The sequence below is a fragment of the Ochotona princeps genome, chromosome 7, assembly GCF_030435755.1.
Source record: "Ochotona princeps isolate mOchPri1 chromosome 7, mOchPri1.hap1, whole genome shotgun sequence".
Classification (NCBI taxonomy): domain Eukaryota; kingdom Metazoa; phylum Chordata; class Mammalia; order Lagomorpha; family Ochotonidae; genus Ochotona; species Ochotona princeps.
In genome coordinates this window covers 19,620,319-19,635,328 of record NC_080838.1, presented here as the reverse complement: position 1 = coordinate 19,635,328, position 15,010 = coordinate 19,620,319, and the positions used below count along the sequence as shown (strand labels likewise).

The 15,010-nt window shown below is 43.8% G+C and overlaps 2 long non-coding RNA genes across 2 annotated transcripts; both read right to left on the bottom strand.

The window, feature by feature from the left end:
* Nucleotides 1-1,656: 1,656 nt before the first annotated feature.
* Nucleotides 1,657-4,349, bottom strand: LOC131480751 (uncharacterized). Its single transcript, XR_009245781.1, has 3 exons — nucleotides 4,129-4,349; nucleotides 2,705-2,907; nucleotides 1,657-1,721 (listed from the first exon to the last, which is right to left on the bottom strand). It is a non-coding gene; the product is annotated as an uncharacterized LOC131480751 (long non-coding RNA).
* Nucleotides 4,350-11,795: 7,446 nt separating this feature from the next.
* On the bottom strand, nucleotides 11,796-14,534 carry LOC131480750 (uncharacterized). Its single transcript, XR_009245780.1, has 3 exons — nucleotides 14,295-14,534; nucleotides 12,869-13,071; nucleotides 11,796-11,865 (listed from the first exon to the last, which is right to left on the bottom strand). It is a non-coding gene; the product is annotated as an uncharacterized LOC131480750 (long non-coding RNA).
* Between the last annotated feature and the right edge of the window lie 476 nt (nucleotides 14,535-15,010).

The window sequence follows — 15,010 nt, the reverse complement described above, 5'->3', positions numbered from 1 at the left end:
GACACTGATGAACTTATTACCAGTTTGACTACTATGAAATGAAGCCAGACTTCAAAAAATACAATGGAAGACAAGATTCAAGTTAAAAGTATATTGCTTTGGTAAAATCATCACACTTACAATTTTCATTTGTAGTCTGAACTCAATCAGTATGCCCACCCCATTCCAAAGTAATCTTCTAAATGTCGTTATACTGTACTTGTATATTATATATACAACACATTCTATCTTCTAAATGTCGTTATACTGTACTTGTATATTATATATATAACACACATTCTATCTTCTAAATGTCAGTCCGGTATTTATGGGGGTCCCAGGCTTGCAGCAACAATGTTTTCTCAGCGAAGAGTACATTTTGTAGTATTGATACTTGTGTCAGTTCTCTTCCCATAACATTTTTACTTCAGAAAACTACCATGCATATAATTTTCTTCAGATACTGCATATCCAAACTTTTTACATGTGGTTTTCTTCAGATACTGCATAGTCGCCTTTTCTGGAAATCAACATGTCGTGGTAGACATTCAAGGCTAATCTTGGAACAGTTTCGTTTCTTGAATAGCAATGTCAGGGTTGTTACTAGCAGTTTGAAGAGCTGCTTCCCTCTGCATTCATCATGAAGCACAACATCTTCTACTCTACCTCTCAGCACAGGAATGGATGAATGTAAGTTCTAGTCTCAGGGTTGTCGTAGCAACAATCGGTCCAATAGTCACACCTTCTACAACTGTAACAGAATAGTCCCCAGATTTCTTCATATGCTCAAAAGATGTCATAACCTGTTCAGGATTGATGTTTCCAGTCTCCATCAGCTGGCCCAATATCTTAAAAAACGAAACAAAACAAAATGAAACAAAGCAAAACTCCTGTATTGAAGTGAGCGGTACAAAGAGGCCTCAAAGGAAGCCTTATTCAGGATGTGTGGGGGAGATGGCTGGAGAAACTGTAGCTGTATTCTGAGTCCGGTTTACTTCTCTGAGCATGTAAGGATCTAACATGGGCATCTTATCAGGTGTCATGTTGCAGTTAGATGAAGGAGGCCTGGTGGCAGGTGCTCCTCTCCAGGCACAGCAGACCCTGGGCTGCCCAAGCAACGGTAGAGAATCCGGATCTGGCTTCAGAGCCAGCCCCACCTCCTCCCTCCTTCACCTCTGCTCATGCCAAAGCCATGGCAGGAACCCTGGTCTAATGTGGGCAGTGCCAATGCTCCCACACAGCTCTGGCCTCCTGGCACAGCTCTGTGTGTATTCAGTGCAGACCCAGGTGCCAGTTCGGCCTGAGGGGGCTCTGGGAATAATACACAAATACTTGCGTGGAGTTTTTAGACTCATCCTATGCAAGAATCAAAATGGAAATGTGCTTCAATGAGAATACTCACCTTAAATTCACTTTGCACAGACTTTTTGCAGTCCCTTCCGGGAAGCCTGCTTTTTAGCTTCCCAGCACTGCCGAAACTCTCCCGGCTCCTCAGCAGTGGCTCCTCTGCTTTTCGTGATGGAGAGTCTCTGGGCAGGAATGCTGGAAGCCCCACGTGCCCAGCAGCGACACCTGGGCTGATGATGAGCAGGCTATGCATGGTCTTACAAGCTCCTTGGAATGGTTCCACTGCTGCTCCGATTGGTAACACATTGAAGCACTTTCTAAACTTTGTAGCTCCTCCATAATTTTGAATCACTTTAAAGTGCTCATGCTCCAATCCGTAAAGTCTTCCTTAAGGGCTGCAGATGTATAAAAGGCACATGATCAAAATGACAGTAACCAACTCCTTCAATTTTACGTGTGGAAATTTCTGTGGGCTTCTCCCCCCCGAACACTTTGTATTGGTTGTTCACCAAGTACAAACAAAATGGTCATAAGGACACAGTGCACAAAATATCTGTTTTGCAACTGCACCAAGTAATCCAATGTAAACATTGTTTTTTTAAAAAGAAATCTTTCAGTTCTGTACCTGTGGTAGGTGTGTGTGTGTGTGTGTGTGTGTGTGTTTGCACTACACTTGCCCAGGAACCTGGTCAACTGGAGTCATCCAGAAGAGCCATTCAGGAATCTTCTGAAGGCAAATCTTTGGGAATGCCCTTGAAATAGCAGGCAGGCACCCACCATGCCAGGAGAAGCCAGAGAAGGAATGGAGCAGGAAACAGATCCTGCACTTCAAAGATCATGAAGTTCTTTCTGAATTGAACTAGATCTGTAAAGGTTTAAGCTAGTAACTGAGACGCTCCCTAGCATGGTCCTGTTAGCACTAACCGGCATTTGTCTTCAGATTAATGACTTAGGTCCTTCCAGCTACCCAATGATTCCAGTTCTGGTTGGGATCCTTCACAACTGAACCACATCAAACTCAGCACTGTTTCTCAACCAAGGTGTCACAGTAGTGTGGTGTAAACAATGTTGCTACTTAGGGGACAACTGACATGATCTTTACAGAAACATTGAAGCATCTAGCTTTATTGCACCTCAAATGAGATTTAATTGATAGAACACAGAAGATGAAATGCCTGCGTCAGGAGAACGCTTGGCGTTCCTTGTACATTTAGGTCTGGCGCAGCTTGGCCTTCAGCTGACCAGCAGGTGCAGCCAGCTCAGGCTGCCTAGCAAAGAGTGCTGCATGTAGCCTGACTCTTCACCAGACGCTGACTTTCTTTGCTATCATGCCTGTGAAGAAACGCACTCAGGAAGCCAGTGAATCATGGACACTTACTCTGTGGCTTTAGGTGTTCAGGTAAAGATGTATGATGTGGTTGTTTCAAGCATATTTATGGCTGAGTGTTCTTAGGTCCAATGAGGAGACAATCCAATGAGAGCAGAAAAATCCTTCTGTAGAGGAATATTTGGTTTTGAGTCTCTGCAGTTGAACAACATCAGGAGAGGATACATGCCCATCCACGCAGGATGTGATAGTTCCTGATGGAAGAAGAGAACACTGATTTCACAAGACTGACAAACTTGAGGTAGAAGAGCAGGCTTGTGGTAACACTGTTCCACGTGCATCTCCCTCTGAGTTTGTGTGAGTCTAAAACTGTTCGGAAATCACGATGACATAAACTTCTACTCTGCGTTCCTCCACTCTACCGGCTGAGCTGTCGAAGGGTGCACATCATGATATAAACTTAAGACATCTTCATGGTCGTCAGCTAGGTGGAGGTTTCTGATCTATGGGACACTTGGACATGTACGTGTGTTGCAATGTTTCATGAACATTTCTGTGGTTTTGTTATGTAGAGATTTTTAGTGGAGAGTCTCAGGTGGCAATAATGAGTAGGAAGTAGGGTACAAAACACTTTGTAAGGTATTGGGCCAATAAAGAATTTCCCCTTAAAAGTCAGCAGTGCTTCAGTCAATAGATGCTGAGGCAAATACAGATAAAAACTTAGAATAACTGCAAAATCATGAAATCTCCTTGATGTGCCTCTACTGATGCAACCAGACTCTCCCTGTCCTAACCTAATTCCCAGAGAAGCGCAGATTTTTCTGGGGAAAAGGGTCAAAAATGAATGTAGACGTTGAAGAAATGTAAGACCCAAGTCAGTGACATGTTCATGCTAGCTTCAATCCCTATTGCTGGCCCCTTCGTTTCTGTGCAAGATGCAGTCCTGAAGCAGTAGGTGGCTGAGCCAGACAGGCATAGAGATGCTGGGAGAGCAAGTCCCTGCTTCTTTTTTTTTTTTTTTTAAGATTTATTTATTTTATTACAAAGTCAGATATACAGAGAGGAGGAGAGATAGAGAGGAAAATCTTCCATCCGATGATTCACTCCCCAAGTGAGCCACAATGGCCCATGCACGCCAATCCGAAGCCGGAAACCAGGAACCTCTTCCGGGTCTCCCAACTGGGTGCAAGGTCCGTATGCATTGGGCCGTCCTCGACTGCTTTCCCAGGCCACAAGCAGGGACCTAAATGGGAAGTGGAACTGCCTGGATTAGAACCGGCACCCATATGGGGTCCCAGTGCGTTCTAGGCCAGGACTTAAGCCACTAGGCCACGCCGCTGGGCCAAAGTCTCTGCTTCTTATACCTTAAAGGGATGTCTCACCCCCTCCACTCAGGTGTGTGAGCCTAAGCCCTGAACCCCCACTTGCCGTAAGCTGGGAGACTGGAATTCTTGTTGGTTCTTGGGGTGACTTACATGGCTACTTGGTTGCTGCTTTCTATGCGGTGGGCCAGTGTTGCCCGTTGCACCTGTGCCGACTGGTCGTGCTGAGGATCTGGAGTCCATTGCTGATCTTCTTCTCCATTGTGGTACCCACTCATTGCTCAGTGGAGCAGTGCTCACGCCAACTCATCACTTAGGATGAGTATAAGGCCAACGTCCATAAACAATGCTTATGATGTAAATAGTGCTCAGAGATAAAACATTTTTAAATATTCCAACAAGAGAGATATCAAAAATACGAAAAATGAGAAAAGATAACATAGAGCAAAATAGATGTTAAGAATATCATTATACTGTAAAGGATTTTTTAAATATTCCAGCAATACAGGTATCTAAAATATTAATAATGAGAAAAGACACCATAGAACAAAATAGGTGTTAAGAATAACATTATGCTGTAAAGGATTGTTTAAATTATCCAGCGATAAAGGTATCAAACATATGAATAATGAGAAAAGATACCATAGTGTAAAATAGGTGCTAAGAATAACCTTATGCTGGACATTATAGGTCTTTCCATCTTCTCCTTAGACACTTCCTCACTTCTCTTTTTTAAAAAAAAAATGTAAATCTGAAAAAAATAGATAAACCTTAAAAGTAAATTAATGCAAAAATGAAAATTTCAAGAAGAAAACAGAAAATGCAAAATGGAACACAATAAGAAATGGAAATTAAAAGTTTTAAAAATGTAAACAAATAAAATAATGGAAATAAAAAATAAGTGACAAAACAGAATTTCAAACATTTTGAGAAGGAATGAGGATGTGTCTAAGGCAAAGAAATACACACTGCGAAAAACAAACTGAAAGTAAGAGGGAATAACAAAATTAATAACATAGAGAAGAGAACAAATAAACAAAATAGGCACAAATAAAACAGGTTAAAAAAGAAACAAGCCAACAGCTAGCTTGTTGCAGGTCCTCGAGCTCTCCTATGGAGAGCTGCTGGACAAAGGGCCCAGGCCTGGCCAGGGCTTTATATAGGGCTTTGGAATTGTGACCTGTCAATGGTTCTGTGTGATGTCAGAGCAGGACATGGTCCAATCACAGCTGGAGACAGTTGTGAGGGATTTTCTCAAGAAACCTTCTGCTTGAATCAAAGGACCCCCACAAGGGTTCTCTGAAGTTAGGGATAGAGAGTCATACTTGTTTGTTTGTTCGTTTGTTTTTTCAGATATATGGTCTAAGTACTTTTGTCAGAAAGCAACCAGTTGTGTGCACATAGCTGAATTGGTGGGTATGTGTTCTGTTCCATTGGTCATGCTAGTGCCATGTGGTTTTGGTTACTATGCTTTATTTATTTTTATGTAGATTTACTGATTTTTCTTGGCATGTCAGATTCACAGAGAAGGAGATGCAGAGAGAAAGGTGTTCCATCTGCTGGTTCATTGCCCAAGTGGCCACCATGGCCGGGGCTGAGGGGATCTGAAGGGCCGCATGCCATAGTGGCATTTTGTGTGAGTTCTGGTTGTTGTGTTTCTTATTCTGCTGCCTGCTATTGCAGTGAGAAAGGCAGTAGCTGATGGTATGAGTCCCTGGGTCCCTGCTACCAAAGTCAAGGGCACACATGGCATTCTGGGCTCCAGGTTGTTTCCCAGCCCAACCCCGGCTGACGTAGGCATTGGGAGAGTAGGAAGCAGTGGATGGAGGATTGATTTTTCTCTCCCTCTTCTCCCCTTGCTTGCTGTCACTTTGCCTTTCAAATATAAATAGATGTATGCAAAATGCCACCTTTACCAAAAAGGTGCATCTAGTCTTCATCAATCAGCCGTTTGTATCCTTCCCATGTAAATGTTTTTGAAAAGATTCATTTCTTTATTTGAAAGGCAGAATGAAAACACACACACACACACACACACACCTACACACACACACACACAGGGTTAGGAGGCAGGGAGGAGGCAGAATCTTCCATCTGTTGTTTCACTCTCCACTTGGCCAAGATGACTCCATTTGCACCAACCCAACACAAGAGCGGGATCTCCACCATCCAAGTCTCCCATGAGGTCACAGGGGTCCAGGCACTGGAGCCATCTCCTGTTGCCTTGCCAGATATATCCGTAGGGAGTTGGATTGGAAGGGGCAAGGCAAAGGTTTGAAGGAGTACTCACATGGGATGTTGCCATTGCAGGCAGAGGCTTACCCTTAACACCAGCCCTCTTGTTGCAAAATACAAATCCATTGCACAAGTACACCAGTGATTTAAAAATCCAGTTCCTGAGAGATTCCACAGCTGTCCTTTCTGAGACATAGATGAAGCTGCTCTAGTTACCCAACTTTCTGAACATATGTTTTTCTCTTCCTTGCACAGATAAATGCATATAAATGCAGACTTGCAGGGTTGTAGTGTAAGTATACAGGCTTATAAGAATCTACTAGGGGTACCAGTGCTGTGACATAGCAGGCAAAGCTGTTTCCTGTGGTACTGGCATCGCATATGGGTGCTGGTTCCAGCTCCTAACTCCTGATTTTAGACCAATACAGCTGCAGCCATTGTAGTTATTTTTGGAGTGAACCAGTGGATGAATGGTCTCTGTCTCTCTTCTTTTGCTGGTCACCCTGGCTTTCAAACAAAGATCTTTTTGGAAAACATGTATTTATTTTTATGATAAAGTCAGATATATAGAGAGGAGGAGAGACAGAAAGGAAGATCTTCCCTGCCATGCTTCATGGCCCAAGTGGCCGAATGGCCAGAGCTGAGCCAATCCAAAGCCAGGAGTCTGGGACTCTTCTGGCTCCCTTAATCTGTGCATTGTCCCAAGGCTTGGAGCCGTCCTCAACTGCTTTCCCAGGCTGCAAGCAGGGAGCCTGGTGGGAAGCGGAGCCAGCAGGACTAGGACAGATGTTCATATGGATCCCGGAGCATACAAGGCGAGGATTTTAGCTGTTCGGCTATCTCGTAGGATCTTCAAAGAAATAACTTTTTAAAAAATTTTCAAATTTATTTGTTAAAGCATACAAAGAGAAAGATCTTTCCCCTGCTGGTTTACTTCCCAAGCAGTCACATTGCCTAAGCCAAACTGAAGCCAGGAGCCAGGAGCTTTTTCAGAGTTTCCCATGCAGAGATTTGGACCATCTTCTACTGTTCACTAGATCACACGTGGGCAGCTGGCTGGCACATTTCTGGGATCCTAGTCATAATCAAATGAGATTTTAGCCACTAGAATATCATGTCATGCCCTTAAGTGACAGATGTTTAACAAATGATCTGACTGGAACATTTTGTAGATGGGGTCTATCATTTTTAAATTAGCTACACCACAAAGTGTGACAGTTCCAATTTCTGTCTATTATTATCAGCACTTGGTTTTGTTAGATGCTCTCCTTTATATTTATTTATTTTTCTAATATTTATGTACTTTTACAGGAGATGGAGGTTTACAGAGAGAACGATAGACTGGAAGATCTTTTATCTATTGGTCCTCTCCCCGAGTGACTGCAGTGTCTGTGCTGAGCAGATCAGAAGCCAGGAGCCAGAAGCCTCTTCCAGGCCTCCCATGCAGGCACATGGCCCCAAGGGTTTGGGCCATCCTCTGCTGTTGTCCCAGGCCATAAACAGAGAGCTGGATGGGAAGTGGAGCAGCTGGGACATGAACTGGTGCCTGTATGGCATTCTGGAGCATGCAAGGCAAGGAGTTAGCCAATCAGCCATTGCACCATGCCTGAGATCTTCTCCTTTTAGCCATTTTGTGCATATGAAGTAGCATTTCATTGTCATTTTCACTAACATTTCCCTGATGACTACTGGTGTTGCATGGCACAGATTTTCAAAATAGTGTGTGTGTGGAAGCCTGTCTCCAAGTAAACTATTTTTTAAAAACATTTATTTGTATTTTTAATTGGAGAGTCAAACATACAGAGAGGAAGAGATACAGAGATGAAGATCCTGTGTCTGCTGATTCACTCCCCAAAAGGCCACAATGGCTGGAACTGAGCTGATCTGAAGCCAGGAGCCAAGATCTTCCTGTTGGTCTCCCATGTTGATGCAGGGTCCCAAAGCCTTTGGCTGTCCTCCACTGTTTCCCCAGGCCACAAGTAAGGAGCTGGATGGGAAACGGGGTCACTGCAACATGAAGTTGCACCCACATGGCATCCCAGGACTTCCAACACAAGAAACTGGACCAGCAGACAATTGTGTCAGGCTCTAAAAGTGAACTCTTTTTTGTTTTTAGGATTTATTTATTTTATTACAAAGTCAGATATACAGAGAGAAGGAGAGACAGAGAGAAAGATCTTCCGTCCGATGATTTACTCCCCAAGTGAGCCACAACGGCCCGTGCACACTGATCCGAAGCCGGGAACCAGGAACCTCTTCCGGGTCTCCCACGTGGGTGCAAGGTCCCAATGCATTGGGCAGTCCTCGACTGCTTTCTCAGGCCACAGGCAGGGAGCTGGATGGGAAGTGGAGCTTCCTGGATTAGAACCGGCGCTCATATGGGATCCCAGGTGTTCAAGGCAAGGACTTTAGCCACTAGGCCACACGGCCGGGCCCTCTAAAAGTAAACTCTTAATCAGGAATTACAAAATCTCCCACAGGAAACTAAAAGCAAAAGCTGGATTCTCTGAGGCCCAGCAGGTAAAGCTTCCGCCTGTGACATCTGAACCCTTTATGGGTTGAAGTCCCAGCTGCTCTTCTTTCAGTACAGCTGGCTGCTAATGGGCCGGGCAAAAGCAGTAGGTGATGGTCCAAGTGCTTGGGCCACTTCCACCAACGTTGGAGACCCAGGTGAAGCCCCTGGCTCCTGCATGACTCAGTCCTGGCCACTTGCTGAATCAATTTCAGATTGAAGATCTTTCCCTCTTATACACACTTTACATATATATATATATGTGTGTGTGTGTGTGTGTGTGTGTGTGTGTGTATTAAATGAAGAATGTGTTTGAAAATAAAGCGAATGTGTCAAGTTTACTGGGGACCAGGTATGTTAAATTATTTGACAGAAACAAAGGAAAATACCTAAACAATTTCAGATACTGAATATCTACATATCACTTAGATCTAGCTCTTTGGACAAGAACCCCATGGTTTGCCTTCTGGATTCTCTGTAGCCAGGAGAATGGCAGCCTCTGAGTTAGGCAGTCATTACTGAAGCATGTTGGGGGAGGGCAAAGGTTCTTGATATGATTTTAGGAAGTGTCGGGATGGCAAAGCATTTAGCCAATGTAGGTGTGGCCAAGTGGAGGTAAGGGAAAAATGCCAGTGATATAGCCCAGTGGAACAACATGTAAATGTAAAGTCCAAATTGGCTACACCAAAGTTATGTGGAAAGTATACACACATCTAATTTAATATTTGTGAGAAGTGGAATATGCTGTGTAGCTGGTTTGTGATGTAGGATGGTTCAGTTAGGTCTTTTTTACTGTATGATGGTGGGACGCATTTGCATTCACCAGAAACCACAGTTTTGGTTCTGAGCTTTCCTCTTTCCTGGACTCTGTCTATATGTTATGACATGACCTGGTGATGCTGAGCAGAGGCTGTGAGTCCTCAGAGTCCAGTGGCTGTGTGGTTTCCAGGAAGAATAGCCAACATTCTAGAGTGTGCTCTGTTCCTCAGTTAGGATGGTGAGTATAGGAGCTTTATTAGATTCACTTAATAAAGTAAATGTTTCAGAGCAGGCGTGGTAGCCAGCGGCTAAGGTCCTTGCTGGTATGCTCTGGGATCTAAACTGGGTGCTAGTTCTAATTCTAGCAGTCCCGCTTCCCATCCAGTCTCTGAAGCAGTTTTGGTGAGGCGTGTTGCTGTATACATGGCTAAAATTCTTCTTTGCTACCACCGGGATCCCACATGTGTATTGCCTTGTATCCGACTGCTCCACTTCCTTCCTGCTACCGTAGAGGATGGCCCAAAAGCCTTGGGAAAATGTGCCCACCTGGGAGACCTGGAAGAAGCTCCTGGTTCCTGGACTCGAGTCAGCTTACCTGCAGCCCTTGCGGCAACTTGGCTAGTGACACAAGCTCTTTGGGAGGCGAGCAGTACAGATAGCAGACACTGATGAACTTATTACCAGTTTGACTACTATGAAATGAAGCCAGACTTCAAAAAATACAATGGAAGACAAGATTCAAGTTAAAAGTATATTGCTTTGGTAAAATCATCACACTTACAATTTTCATTTGTAGTCTGAACTCAATCAGTATGCCCACCCCATTCCAAAGTAATCTTCTAAATGTCGTTATACTGTACTTGTATATTATATATACAACACATTCTATCTTCTAAATGTCGTTATACTGTACTTGTATATTATATATATAACACACATTCTATCTTCTAAATGTCAGTCCGGTATTTATGGGGGTCCCAGGCTTGCAGCAACAATGTTTTCTCAGCGAAGAGTACATTTTGTAGTATTGATACTTGTGTCAGTTCTCTTCCCATAACATTTTTACTTCAGAAAACTACCATGCATATAATTTTCTTCAGATACTGCATATCCAAACTTTTTACATGTGGTTTTCTTCAGATACTGCATAGTCGCCTTTTCTGGAAATCAACATGTCGTGGTAGACATTCAAGGCTAATCTTGGAACAGTTTCGTTTCTTGAATAGCAATGTCAGGGTTGTTACTAGCAGTTTGAAGAGCTGCTTCCCTCTGCATTCATCATGAAGCACAACATCTTCTACTCTACCTCTCAGCACAGGAATGGATGAATGTAAGTTCTAGTCTCAGGGTTGTCGTAGCAACAATCGGTCCAATAGTCACACCTTCTACAACTGTAACAGAATAGTCCCCAGATTTCTTCATATGCTCAAAAGATGTCATAACCTGTTCAGGATTGATGTTTCCAGTCTCCATCAGCTGGCCCAATATCTTAAAAAAACGAAACAAAACAAAATGAAACAAAGCAAAACTCCTGTATTGAAGTGAGCGGTACAAAGAGGCCTCAAAGGAAGCCTTATTCAGGATGTGTGGGGGAGATGGCTGGAGAAACTGTAGCTGTATTCTGAGTCCGGTTTACTTCTCTGAGCATGTAAGGATCTAACATGGGCATCTTATCAGGTGTCATGTTGCAGTTAGATGAAGGAGGCCTGGTGGTAGGTGCTCCTCTCCAGGCACAGCAGACCCTGGGCTGCCCAAGCAACGGTAGAGAATCCGGATCTGGCTTCAGAGCCAGCCCCACCTCCTCCCTCCTTCACCTCTGCTCATGCCAAGGCCATGGCAGGAACCCTGGTCTAATGTGGGCAGTGCCAATGCTCCCACACAGCTCTGGCCTCCTGGCACAGCTCTGTGTGTATTCAGTGCAGACCCAGGTGCCAGTTCAGCCTGAGGGGGCTCTGGGAATAATACACAAATACTTGCGTGGACTTTTTAGACTCATCCTATGCAAGAATCAAAAATGGAAATGTGCTTCAATGAGAATACTCACCTTAAATTCACTTTGCACAGACTTTTTGCAGTCCCTTCCGGGAAGCCTGCTTTTTAGCTTCCCAGCACTGCCGAAACTCTCCCGGCTCCTCAGCAGTGGCTCCTCTGCTTTTCGTGATGGAGAGTCTCTGGGCAGGAATGCTGGAAGCCCCACGTGCCCAGGAGCGACACCTGGGCTGATGATGAGCAGGCTATGCATGGTCTTACAAGCTCCTTGGAATGGTTCCACTGCTGCTCCGATTGGTAACGCATTGAAGCACTTTCTAAACTTTGTAGCTCCTCCATAATTTTGAATCACTTTAAAGTGCTCATGCTCCAATCCGTAAAGTCTTCCTTAAGGGCTGCAGATGTATAAAAGGCACATGATCAAAATGACAGTAACCAACTCCTTCAATTTTACGTGTGGAAATTTCTGTGGGCTTCTCCCCCCCCCCCGAACACTTTGTATTGGTTGTTCACCAAGTACAAACAAAATGGTCATAAGGACACAGTGCACAAAATATCTGTTTTGCAACTGCACCAAGTAATCCAATGTAAACATTGTTTTTTTAAAAAGAAATCTTTCAGTTCTGTACCTGTGGTAGGTGTGTGTGTGTGTGTGTGTGTGTGTGTGTGTGTTTGCACTACACTTGCCCAGGAACCTGGTCAACTGGAGTCATCCAGAAGAGCCATTCAGGAATCTTCTGAAGGCAAATCTTTGGGAATGCCCTTGAAATAACAGGCAGGCACCCACCATGCCAGGAGAAGCCAGAGAAGGAATGGAGCAGGAAACAGATCCTGCACTTCAAAGATCATGAAGTTCTTTCTGAATTGAACTAGATCTGTAAAGGTTTAAGCTAGTAACTGAGACGCTCCCTAGCATGGTCCTGTTAGCACTAACTGGCATTTGTCTTCAGATTAATGACTCCATTCAGGTTAGGTCCTTCCAGCTACCCAATGATTCCAGTTCTGGTTGGGATCCTTCACAACTGAACCACATCAAACTCAGCACTGTTTCTCAACCAAGGTGTCACAGTAGTGTGGTGTAAACAATGTTGCTACTTAGGGGACAACTGACATGATCTTTACAGAAACATTGAAGCATCTAGCTTTATTGCACCTCAAATGAGATTTAATTGATAGAACACAGAAGATGAAATGCCTGCGTCAGGAGAACGCTTGGTGTTCCTTGTACATTTAGGTCTGGCGCAGCTTGGCCTTCAGCTGACCAGCAGGTGCAGCCAGCTCAGGCTGCCTAGCAAAGAGTGCTGCATGTAGCCTGACTCTTCACCAGACGCTGACTTTCTTTGCTATCATGCCTGTGAAGATACGCACTCAGGAAGCCAGTGAATCATGGACACTTACTCTGTGGCTTTAGGTGTTCAGGTAAAGATGTATGATGTGGTTGTTTCAAGCATATTTATGGCTGAGTGTTCTTAGGTCCAATGAGGAGACAATCCAATGAGAGCAGAAAAATCCTTCTGTAGAGGAATATTTGGTTTTGAGTCTCTGCAGTTGAACAACATCAGGAGAGGATATATGCCCATCCACGCAGGATGTGATAGTTCCTGATGGAAGAAGAGAACACTGATTTCACAAGACTGACAAACTTGAGGTAGAAGAGCAGGCTTGTGGTAACACTGTTCCACGTGCATCTCCCTCTGAGTTTGTGTGAGTCTAAAACTGTTGGGAAATCACGATGACATAAACTTCTACTCTGCGTTCCTCCACTCTACCGGCTGAGCTATCGAAAGGTGCACATCATGATATAAACTTAAGACATCTTCATGGTCGTCAGCTAGGTGGAGGTTTCTGATCTATGGGACACTTGGACATGTACGTGTGTTGCAATGTTTCATGAACATTTCTGTGGTTTTGTTATGTAGAGATTTTTAGTGGAGAGTCTCAGGTGGCAATAATGAGTAGGAAGTAGGGTACAAAACACTTTGTAAGGTATTGGGCCAATAAAGAATTTCCCCTTAAAAGTCAGCAGTGCTTCAGTCAATAGATGCTGAGGCAAATACAGATAAAAACTTAGAATAACTGCAAAATCATGAAATCTCCTTGATGTGCCTCTACTGATGCAACCAGACTCTCCCTGTCCTAACCTAATTCCCAGAGAAGTGCAGATTATTCTGGGGAAAAGGGTCAAAAATGAATGTAGACGTTGAAGAAACGTAAGACCCAAGTCAGTGACATGTTCATGCTAGCTTCAATCCCTATTGCTGGCCCCTTCGTTTCTGTGCAAGATGCAGTCCTGAAGCAGTAGGTGGCTGAGCCAGACAGGCATAGAGATGCTGGGAGAGCAAGTCCCTGCTTCTTCTTTTTTTTTTTTTTTAAGATTTATTTATTTTATTACAAAGTCAGATATACAGAGAGGAGGAGAGATAGAGAGGAAAATCTTCCATCCGATGATTCACTCCCCAAGTGAGCCACAATGGCCCATGCACGCCAATCCGAAGCCGGGAACCAGGAACCTCTTCCGGGTCTCCCAACTGGGTGCAAGGTCCCAATGCATTGGGCCGTCCTCGACTGCTTTCCCAGGCCACAAGCAGGGAGCTAAATGGGAAGTGGAGCTGCCTGGATTAGAACCGGCGCCCATATGGGGTCCCAGTGCATTCTAGGCCAGGACTTAAGCCACTAGGCCACGCCGCTGGGCCAAAGTCTCTGCTTCTTATACCTTAAAGGGATGTCTCACCCCCTCCACTCAGGTGTGTGAGCCTAAGGCCTGAACCCCCACTTGCTGTAAGCTGGGAGACTGGAATTCTTGTTGGTTCTTGGGGTGACTTACATGGCTACTTGGTTGCTGCTTTCTATGCGGTGGGCCAGTGTTGCCCGTTGCACCTGTGCCGACTGGTCGTGCTGAGGATCTGGAGTCCATTGCTGATCTTCTTCTCCATTGTGGTACCCACTCACTGCTCAGTGGAGCAGTGCTCACGCCAACTCATCACTTAGGATGAGTATAAGGCCAACGTCCATAAACAATGCTGATTATGTAAATAGTGCTCAGAGATAAAACATTTTTAAATATTCCAACAAGAGAGATGTCAAAAATACGAAAAATGAGAAAAGATAACAGAGCAAAATAGATGTTAAGAATATCATTATGCTGTAAAGGATTTTTTTAATATTCCAGCAATACAGGTATCTAAAATATTAATAATGAGAAAAGACACCATAGAACAAAATAGGTGTTAAGAATAACATTATGCTGTAAAGGATTTTTTAAAATATTCCAGCAATACAGGTATCAAACATATGAATAATGAGAAAAGATACCATAGTGTAAAATAGGTGTTAAGAATAACATTATGCTGTAAAGGATTTTATAAATATTCCAGCAATACAGGTATCAAACATATGAATAATGAGAAAAGATACCATAGTGTAAAAATAGGTGTTAAGAATAACCTTATGCTGGACATTATAGGTCTTTCCATCTTCTCCTTAGACACTTCCTCACTTCTCTTTTTAAAAAAAAAAATGTAAATCTGAAAAAAATAGATA